Raw genomic sequence first — 11,813 nt, forward strand, 5'->3', positions numbered from 1 at the left:
GACACAAGCCTTTATAAACTCTCACATGCAACTTTTTTTTTTAAATATAATCCTTTGATCAATGTGTTTAAATGAATTGGTGCGTGTAGAACACGCTGTATCGATGTTTTTCAGTATGCTCAATGTGAATTCAATTATACGACTTGTATTGATCAAAGTTCAATATTACGACAGTCAGAATATTATTTAACTTATAAATCCTTTCAAATGGTCTATTTTTAGAATATTTTGCTGCATGTTTTAAATGAAATGTTGTGAATATACCACTATACTTGTAATGACTTTACCATACGAAATAGCAGTTTTATGGTACTGTTTTTATTTTTATGTTCTTGCAACTGGTCCATAAACAAACTCAGTTTTTGTTTTAGCCACCTTGTTTGAATAAGTGGAGTCAACAAAAGATATTAAATGTGATTGAAACTGTACAATTTGATCGCTAAACTCTATTTTTATGACATGTATTAGTTACTGGACTAATAACCAAGTGACTCCACAATGGATAATTCAGGTTATTTTCGTTCTATGTACTTTGAAATGTAAATATTTGGCAGTTTTTGTTACCTTTCAGGAGAAGTTTGTATTTTCCTCAATAAATGTAAGTTGTTAATAGGGGTAGGGACAAACGCAACTTCATTATCAAACATTTTCTTTAAGTTCCTTTTAAAACATATGAACTCTACTTCATCTGCCCAATGGATCGCCCAATTGGTACTAAACATGATGTAAGCGTCGGGGAAATATTTTCTGTTTAAAGTTCTGATCAACAAGACTAACTTCAGCGACATTACTTTTAAAGCTCTAATAACTACTCTGATTTGGAAAAGTGCCAAAAACAGATCCCTTGTTACGTTAACTGTATTTGAAAATCAATACGTCAGACAGAGCAAACAAAACTTGTATGTCTACTATTTATTTCATGGCAGAAGGAAGAGTGGTGATTTATGTCTGCATAATATAATTTAATACCATTTTTGTGTGTCAGTGGGGGGTATCACGTTTTTTATTCAATGCAATAAGTGGCAATGTATAAGATCAATATCATGAGCCAAGTCATTAAAGATTCAAGCACACTTTTAGCATAGACATAAAATCAATCGCTTTAAAGGTTAACATTATAATAACATTTTGAGAAATGACTTAATATTTAATACATATATTCCAACTAGCCAGACAGGAAAACGTAAACTGAAAGTCTTTACTAGCGTTTATATTGTGAAGTCAAACACATATTTTACATTGAGTGGGAGATATGTTCTGTAACTAAATCAATTTTTTTAGGAAGTTAAAATAATTTCAACGCCGTTTATTCTTCCTATGTGGAAGTAAAAAAAAAAAAAATTACCCCAGTCCCAGCACAGATGGTCACCACAATGATACATCTTTATTTGGTCAATATGTTTGGTGTACATCGCATACTTCGTTGACCTCACATATTTTAATAATGCTAGAAAGCGACGGAGATAACACATGTAAGACGTAATAATTGACGATAGCAATCATTCAATATGATTAGAAAATAAACATTTCTATTCACTGAACTGGGTAATATTCTCGTTGCTTTTTCTCATCCCGTGGGAATAAATTTCAAATTTGTCACTTTATCTTCTGACGGTGTAGGGCTTATATTACAACTTCAGGAATGATGAAAACATGCATGTAGAATTGTCTAAATTGCCAATATCATACATTATGGGACCTTTGAAATGATATTAGTTGTTGTATTTAAAGGGGACAAAATAACTTAGGCAGATTGTTTTCTTTTGTTTTTTCATTGTTTGTCATTGTACGTAAAAAAAGTGAATTTAAAAAATCACACTCACACAGCAATTGCTAGATCATAATAATTTAACAAAGTTCACTATATTAAAATACAAATCATTTCTTTACTATTTAAGTAGGCACTTGAAAAAAAAAACATTTGTACTGACTGTTAAAATACGAGCACTTGAGAAGTATATTACACGTCTAAAGAAATTCATATGAGCTATTTTCGACTTTAAAAGTCAAGACAAATTATTTTACTAATGATGAATTAAAGGCCCATCATTTCACTTTGAAGTCGACCATAAGATATATATATATATATATATATATATATATATATATATATATATATATATATATATAGAGAGAGAGAGAGAGAGAGAGAGAGAGAGAGAGATATGTATATATATATATATATATAATTATCTATTCATAGGGAGAGGGAGAGAGAGAGAGATTATGTCATTAGAGAAAGTGATCATGCTTGACAGTAATAATAAGCAGGAATGAAAAAAGATAATAATTAAAAACGTTTTAATAACAAGCTTTTATGTAATACTGCACTAAAAAAGTAGAAAATTAATTATACACTACTGTGTAAAAAAACTACAAAGAAAAGCGTGGGTCTCTTTCTAAATATTAGACACTACTATTTAAATTACTGTAAAGAAAAGCTTGGGTAAAGAACGAACGAACGAACGAATGAACGAACGAACGAACGAACGAACGAACGAACGAACGAACGAACGAACGAACGAACGAACGAACGAACGAACGAACGAACGAACGAACGAACGAACGAACGAACGAACGAACGAACGAACGAACGAACGAACGAACGAACGAACGAACGAACGAACGAACGAACGAACGAACGAACGAACGAACGAACGAACGAACGAACGAACGAACGAACGAACGAACGAACGAACGAACGAACGAACGAACGAACGAACGAACGAACGAACGAACGAACGAACGAACGAACGAACGAACGAACGAACGATAGTGTGGTCATCACCACACTCAGCCATCCGAGTTTCCATTGCGTGAGATAGGCACCAATCAAACATTTGGTAGACTTAGGGATTCGCTACAGACTAGAGCCTGGTATTCGAACTCCAGACTTTAACATCTGCAGTAAAATACACTATCATTTGTCCCCCACCGTCACATAATACATAGAACGTTATACTAGTTTACGTCACTGCTAAGAAACTCCCGCCCTTTGTAATGTAAAATAGGAACATGTTCCGTTTTCGTGACTAGCTATACACGTGGAGTGTTCTACGTACTTGACTTGCTAAAACTTTGCACAGACAAGGTTATACATGTATTGAATATGCCATAGTATGTCAGCTTTTTTTCTCTTTGTGTTGAATTGATCAGAGTATGTCAGATTTTTCTCCGAAATGTAGATTATTGTACTTATATAGTTCGTTAGAGAAATATGTTACAACATGTTAAATAACACGATCTGCACGGTGTTTAATGTTATACAAAACTGGTGTGGCCAATCGTGTATAGTAAAATAATTCAAAGGCATTAAACTGCGTATTTTGTTCCTCTCGTGTGCCATATATAATAAAGTATTGATTTTGTCTATACTGTTTTATAAGTTAGTTAACATTTGAGACGACGAATTGTATTAGACTGTATATTAGTAATATTTTTGTTTGTTTACTTTGCCATAGTTACAAAGACGCGCTTACCGCTTGCTGAAACTAAATCGGCACTTGCTATAATAATATAACTGTAATAAGTACGAAAAAAGTAACTTTGCCCTTTTGATATGATGGTAAATAGGGTAGGTGAAGAAGATAACGGAAAGAGGTAAATGCAATCAGTTATATACACAACAGTCTTTAATTTCAGGTACTCATATGGTAGCATATTGCCAGGGTTATACGTCCCACGATACCCGTGATACAATGTATTAATATCGACCATCAATAAATACCGTGATTAATCTTAATGAAGGGAATAAATGTTTTTATGAATCATAATAGTGTTTAAATGTATGTCATTTTTTAAACTTTACGTTTCAAAAAGTCGTCTTAACTAAGTCAAGAGTATGACACGTATCCTCTTCATTTCCTTAATTGGTGTCAGGTGGCTGAGTATATTAAATATTTCATGAAATTTTTTTTTTGTATAACTGAGTAAGCTACTCGTGTTATAAATGTAATAAATCTTTGACAATGATTGTTTCAAGTTAACGGTGGTCTTGAATAAAATGTTGAGAATTACTGCTCTTTCTCGTAAAATTTATTGGCATTAAGAAACACGTCATACTTGCGTCTCCTTTGGCAACCAGTTCGATTAATAAATCAGCACATTAAATAGCTCAATACAAAAATCAATCTTAATTTTTAAACTACTCATTGGGACACTAAATGAGTCTAGATTCCAGCACACGAATGTGCTGTTTTAACGACGGCCCTGTAACCAAACACATGCCTTTATAAACTCAGACATTCAACTTGTTATAAATAGAATCCTTAGAATAATATATTTCCATTAATTGAATTAAACTACCTGTATTGATCAAAGGTCGATATTTAGACAGAAATTAAATTATAAATCATGTCAAACGGGTTATTTTTTAAATAATAAAATGTTGTGAAAGTAACATTGTGTATGTAATGTCTTTATAATACGAAGTAGCAATTGTCAGTGCCCTAATTTTTTAAGCAAACCGAGTATCAACAAAGTAAGTCGTGAATTGGTGTTGGGGCAAACACGACTTTATTATTAAACACCATTTTCACTAAACTCCTTTTTGATGTTTCGGTCGATATGTCCATAAAATACTTTTTAAACTTTATTTTATAGAATTTTGACAAGCAGTCGTGTTAAATTTAGAAATAAGTAAGCTTTAAGTATGCATCTTATGTTGATATTTCACATTCTGCTTTCTGTGGTTTTCGATATGTTGTTTAACTATTAACAAATTGTGAACATTTGAAACGTATAAACGCAAGAGATTGAAAAGATAATAAATTGTTTTTAAGTTTATTAAAACCAAGTAATTCACCTATGTTTTTCCTTCTCTTAATTTTAAAATTAAGTATATACAGATACAGTCAACAAAATGAACCTGAAAAAAAGTGGTTGCCATTCTCTAAGCAATGACCGTTGGACTATTAGACAACAATGTTGGTTTTTGTTTTGAGATTCCCTCGTGTTACATTCGAGAAGAAAGTATAAAAAAAATAGTAATATTGAAATATAAACTATTTTAATAATGAAATTAATAAACTAGTCCTAGATGAAAATAAATATATAATTTAAATAGAGGGGGGCGGACTAGTCTATAGGTAGTGCGCTTGAATGCTAGCTCGAAAGGCTAGGCATAGTGCTGACCACACCATCTCTTCATATTGCGAGACCCAATTGATCGCTATGTCTCAAGAGAATTATTTACGTTACATATAGGCCTTCTTGACGTTTGGTACAAAACATAATGTTAGAGACGGGGAAGAACTGCTGTTTACTTTACAGTTCTGATCCACAAAATTAAAGTCGGCGACATAACTTTTAAAGCGCCAATAACAGAGCTGATTTGGACAAGTGCAAAAACACACGATCTTGTTATACTAAATGTAATTTTAAAATCGATACGTCTGACATAGCTGCCTAAACTTGAACGGCTGTCATTTTTTTTCAATGCCACAAGTAAAGCGGAACGAGTGTGGATTAATGGCTGCGTCAGAAAAATTGAATATGATCTTTCTATCAATGTGGGTATCGATTTTTATACTACGCATTAAATGGCAATATATAACATCAGTATCATGAGCCAAGTAAAGAATTTTCTCATTTAAAGTTTCAAGTAAACAAAGAAAAAAAAAGCTTTATAACTTAACAATATAAAAACATTTTTTAAAGGCGTTCTATTTAATACTTATATTCAAACTAGACACAAAAGGATACATAAACTGAAAGTCTTTACTTGCGTTAATATTGTGAAGATTAACAAATATTTACATTGTTTGAGGTATGTTTTTAAAAAATTTAAATTATTTAGGAATTATTTAGGAAGTTTAGAGCATTGTATCGATGCTTACTCTTATATAAATGTCATGGATGATGTCACTAAAATTAAACCAATTATTACTGCTTCTTCAACCTATACAATTTTTCTGTCTTGTTATTCACTATGTTTGATAAAGGCAACAATCGTTATGGGTCTTGTTACTTTTATCAGACATACATTATTGTAAAAACTACTAAAAGATAGCATACATACCGCATTCACGGGGAACGTGAATTATACATGATGAAGTAATTAGCTATTTATGAATGAAGAGCCACTGAGCAGGCCAATACGAATCAAGTTAACCAAATACACAAAAACAACAATATTAATCTAACATTGTCACTGTAAGCTTAAACAGAATTGTCGTTGAATAGGTGCTGTTAAATTGGCTACAAGCATTAACCAAGCTTAATTCATAAACTATTTAAATACATTTTTTTTTAAAGTATTACATTAGCAGGAATTGTGATGAAACATCAGGGGAGGAACTTTATTCAGTGACTTCCCGATAATGTTCTGAAAATGAAACCTAAAATATGTGTTTTTGATCACTTCTTGCCTAATTTCTCGTTGCTCTGCTCAGTGTTTCTTCCAGACTTTTTTCTCCGGAGGGACACTTGAAATTTTAGGGGGGGGGGGGGAGGGGCGGTAGACTTTCTTCGGGGGGTGGCGGACACTGTTAAAAGTATATAGTTTGTATATAAATTATATAAATTTCATTTCGTTCGGGGGGGGGGGGGGGGCGGTAAAAAATTTCGCCCCCCCCCCCCCCCCCGAAGAGATGCCTGGAAGAAACTCTGGCTTTTTACGACAGCGATCTTAAGATTAAAAATCAACACGCATTTCGTATTTCGAGCATTGCTTACATTGGAAATAAAACTTCATTAATTATCAGCTTATCTGTCAAAATTGGAATGGCTGCCAATTTTATTGTTACAAGTTTTTTGCAATCTGCACCGCTTGAGGTATATTATTGATTTAATTCCAAATTTCTGTCCACCTGTGGTAATACAATTTTTGCCTGGGCTTTAAACTGATTTGAAAGAAAATTTTAGCTATGGCTCTGTCAGTTACTAAAATTAAAACCACGACCTGAGTTGCTTTTTCTATTGTTGGAAGATCATAGCACGTTTTTGGTGGATGGAAAATTCAATCGTTATACAAATATACGTCATGCAAACTCGTGCCTCACTACTGGGTGAAAATGAAAATCCGCTTTTCAAATGACATGAAAGAATGCGCCTATACATAATACAGCCAACCCGACGTTTCACAATGATAGGGCTTTACCCCAAAGTATCGAGGAAAATGTCAAACCTATGAATGACCTACTCCAGTCCCAGCACATATAGTCACCACAACGATAAGGCCTACATCTTTTTTGGTCAATCTGTTTGGCGTACATCACTTACACCGTCGACCTCACCTATTTAGTGAGCAATGTTCCCTCTCAGCTACGCGGTCACGCAATAATTTTACAGTTGCCCCGCAGTCATTTTGTAATCAATTTGCCCGAACACGAACACAAGTTTGTTATAAATTTTCGTTTCTCGCTCAGTAAATTAAGATATAAATTTGTTATGATGATAATGACATTATTTCTTTTTTTTAAATCAGTAGGTTACTGTTTACAGTTATCACATGATTTATGTGTTTGACATAAATTGTAAAATGAAGAAATGTATATGTGTTAATCTAAATTCCAAGTTATTCGTATATGCTGTCAATTTATGTCTCACAATGAAGGGTTTAATGGAAAATGTTTTTCATAAACATATAAAAACAACACAAAGTGTGTTATTTCTAAACTTTTGAATTCTAAAACGATTTTGGAATTTGTGTAGTAATTTTCATTCTTTTAGTTTTATTATTACTGCCTGCTTCATGTCGAATAATTTTAGTGAGCGATTGAGACTACACATGTAAGACATGATGCTTGACAAATAAAATCACTCAACATGTAAAAAAAAAAACGTACATTCCCATTCAGTTAGCTGGGTAATAATCTCGTTGCTTTTTCTCAACCCGAGGGTGTTTGTTTTAAGTATCTGTAATCTGACGGGTATATTACAACTTCAGGAATACAGATAACATGCATGTAAAATTGTTTAAATTGCCATCTGCCTGTTCATACATTATAATGACCTTTGTAATAACCATATATAATGATATGTTGTTTCATTTTAATGTGACAAAACAACTATATATATATAAAGAAGAGAGAGAGAGAGAGAGAGAGAGAGAGAGAGAGAGAGAGAGAGAGAGAGAGCACCCCATGCGAATGGCTATCTCTGTTTTTGTCAATGATCTGATCACTGAGTAAGTAATAGATATACCCGCACTTCCTGTTTGGATCAGCCGACTAACTCAATGATAATTGCTCCGTCTCTAAGCAGTTTGAATCTATAAATAGAATAACAAAAGGAAGGAAACGAAATTTTAAACTGATTTCCGCCATTAAAAAAATAACATGAAACCTACAGTTCACGACACATCGCATAGGAATTTAAAATAAATATTAGGCCTATAGGTTTAATACATATTGCATAGAATATAGAAATTTAGATCTAGTGTTCTGGTTAGTAGTTATTTCATGTTTATTAGAATATAGTCTAGAATCTAATCATACGGCTGCATAAAAAGAAAGTTTGAAGGAAATAAATAGGAATCTAGAGAAGCGGAGGTAAGAAGGTTAAATTAGTAATTTACATGATTTTTATTGTAGTTTCACTGTTTGTTAGGCCCAATTATTAAATCTTTAGATCAGAGGTCCAGCTTGATCATGTGTGGTATCTATTGTGGTGCATTGGAATGAAAAGCCCACATACTTAAATATAGAATCTAGTAGGCCTATACTATAACTGTACTGCCGGCCCTATACTTTAAATTTGTTGCCACAAGAAAAAAGCCTATTTACTATTAGGCCTATTAGTTATAATTTAATTAAATTGAAATATTTGATTATCTTTATAGTTTATAGTGAATGCATGCTAATAAGCATTATTCAAGCTGCTGTTATATTTAGGCTCATAGGCCTATATACTCTATAGCTTAGGCTATATACTATAGACTATATATTATATACCAATATTGTGCATAAAACTTAAAGCATGTAAGCATACACAATAATAATTATCATTAGACCTATAGTAACTTAGACTCGTACTATTTAGTACTACTTTAATAGTACCTTTAAACTATTAGGCATAATGAAATAATGATTAGGCCTAATGATTTCAGTGTTTTCCGCACTTGAGAGGAAAGAGGTTGCAGGGAACTTAGAGACTAATCTTTGCCAACATACTGGATTTCTGGTGATGACAATAGCAGCAGATAGTATGCGGCTCAGTTAATACTAAAAACAATTGATTTTACTAATTAGTGGTAAGCTCTTTTTTAAAATAATATATTATAACATGGTATCGCAAAGGTTCAGGTTGTCCAATAAATGGTAATTAGAGTCAGGTTTAGGACTATAGTTTAATGCTTGGTTAGTAATATGCATCAAGTTGGGAAAGACATAGAAATGGAAATACATAGAATTTAATGTGTTCATTCGCAAACGTTACTATTTAAATTTTTTTAGGGCTGCTATTTATTGCTGAATAATAAAATCACTATACTTATCCACTATATTATGTTTAAATAAAGTGAGTTTAGATCAGTCGAGTAAATAAATTTAATAGCAAGACATAGCTAAAATTTACAATGAATATATATATATATATATATATATATATATATATATATATATATATATATATATATATATATATATATATATATATATATATATATATAATTTGATTGCTATTTTATAAAAGTATGTAAATCACAGAACAAACATTACTTTATATTATTTCTACAACTTAACAAAAATGCTACTACTTTGATGGATTGCACTAAATAGGGGTTGGCTTTAATTTAATAATTTGTGAGATATTCTTGCTAATCTATGTGTAAATTGCTTTTCAGGACTATGAGTGTGTGTTTGGCCATCCAGATTTCATAACTACAACTGATGTTCAATTACAAGGGATATTAATCAGTCTCCGTGGACTATACACTGTGCCTAGTTTCATCCTCAGGTAACTGTACTATAGGCATAACCCATTTTTTAAAGTAATTATTATAGCAAGAGATAGCATTGTATGTTATAATAAATATAATGGATTTTAATCCAAAATATTTTATTAATTATTGTCTTTTTTAAAATTCTAATAAATCAGTGAGTGTACAACATAGAGGGTATTATATTTGAATGATAATTGAAACACATATTGTTATAGAGCTCAAAACTATGTACTTATCTAATATAATTAATATACTGAAACAGTTTTATTGAAGCATATTATTTCATATTTTACCACACAGAGACTGATGTGTAAGCTTAAAGTAAAGACATCAAATCAAAGTATCAGCCATCAAGAGGGTAAATATTGATAGTCTACTTCATTAATCTTCAATATGAATGAACACAATTTTAAATCTATAATCTTTGCTGATAATGTTTGTTTCTTGTTATTCATCATGTTCAGTGCTTTATCTTTTCAAAGTAATTAGTTATAGTAAAGAAATATTAGAGATAGTAATATAAATTTGTAATTTATTTTTCTTGCAAGTTCCACAAAAGAAAGTATCAAAATATTTTGCCTTTATTTCATTTACAGAAAAACATTCAAAATCATATTGTGATACACAAGTCAAGCAAGTCTGACCAGCATTTTGATACAGGCCAAGAAAAAGCTGGATACTTGATTGGAAGGGTCGCACAAAAAACATGGGTTATCACTAGGGAAACAAGCTCGCAATACAGTTCACTGTTAGGACAGCAAGCCAAATACTTCTAAACTTATTTGAATCATTTTTGCTGTTTATTATAATTCATCCAATTGTCTTATTAAATATATAAATTTATATATATACACAATTCCTAATATAGAATTTCTAAAAATGTTTTATTATAATATTTAAAAATGAAACAAACATGTTCCCAGAACACAGCCACATAATGTCAACATGTTCCTAGAACACAGCCACATAATGTCAACATGTTCCTAGAACACAGCCACATAATGGCAACATGTTCCCAGAACACACAAAATGGCAACATGTTCCCAGAACACACAAAATGGCAACATGTTCCCAGAACACACAAAATGGCAACATGTTCCCAGAACACAGCCAAATAATGTCAACATGTTCCATGAACTCACAAAATGGCAACATGTTCCCATAACACACAAAATGTCATTATGTGCCCAGAACACACAAAATGGCAACATGTTCCCAGAACACACAAAATGGCAACATGTGCCGAGAACACAAAAAATGACATGTGCCGAGAACAATGCCCCTTACAGATGACATGTTCCCAGAACACAGCCCATAGTTGGTCTGCCATAAAAAGTTAACAATACTTTACTTTTTCCTTAACAATTTTACAAGCAGGTAATAAAGCCATAAATCTTTACTGTGGATATAGCCAATAAATAGGGTAACCTTCACTATATGCAATTTGTAGTTTTCAATGCCTGTCCCATGCATATTTAGCCTATTGTTTTGGGTCTTGCTTCATTTACTCAATAAATTATATAGGCATGAGAATTTTCATTTTAATCTGCAAAAGCTACATTCTGTACATTATTATTTTCAAACTACATCATATATTTTTCTCTTCTCTGATAAAAAATATTCCTCATATTGTTTGTGTCAAGTATTTTATTTTTATCTATGCAATGCTATATTCTTATTTTATAATAATTACTTTTATACAAATTCTTTTGAAAACTGTTCTTTATTGATTTGTATCATTTTCTTTATTTCTGAAAAATAAAACTTTGTTTGGGAATCCTTTTTTTGTTTCTGTACAAATTAATAAATATAAATACCTACCAGGCTTAATATCCAGCAACATTAAACAATTAAGTAGGGCCTATTGATAGTAATGGTAAATTATATACTAATTAATGTGATTTCAACTGTGTCAATGTTGCTACCAACT

At 31.8% G+C, this 11,813-nt stretch overlaps 1 long non-coding RNA gene across 1 annotated transcript; it reads left to right on the plus strand.

Moving 5' to 3' along the window:
• Window positions 1-9,063: 9,063 nt before the first annotated feature.
• On the plus strand, window positions 9,064-10,839 carry LOC131939946 (uncharacterized). The gene is made up of 4 exons (XR_009386504.1): window positions 9,064-9,193; window positions 9,785-9,897; window positions 10,184-10,241; window positions 10,480-10,839. It is a non-coding gene; the product is annotated as an uncharacterized LOC131939946 (long non-coding RNA).
• The last annotated feature ends 974 nt before the right edge of the window (window positions 10,840-11,813 follow it).

Source organism: Physella acuta, unplaced genomic scaffold (assembly GCF_028476545.2).
Source record: "Physella acuta isolate Inbredline_101_S28 unplaced genomic scaffold, ASM2847654v3 ptg000303l, whole genome shotgun sequence".
Classification (NCBI taxonomy): domain Eukaryota; kingdom Metazoa; phylum Mollusca; class Gastropoda; family Physidae; genus Physella; species Physella acuta.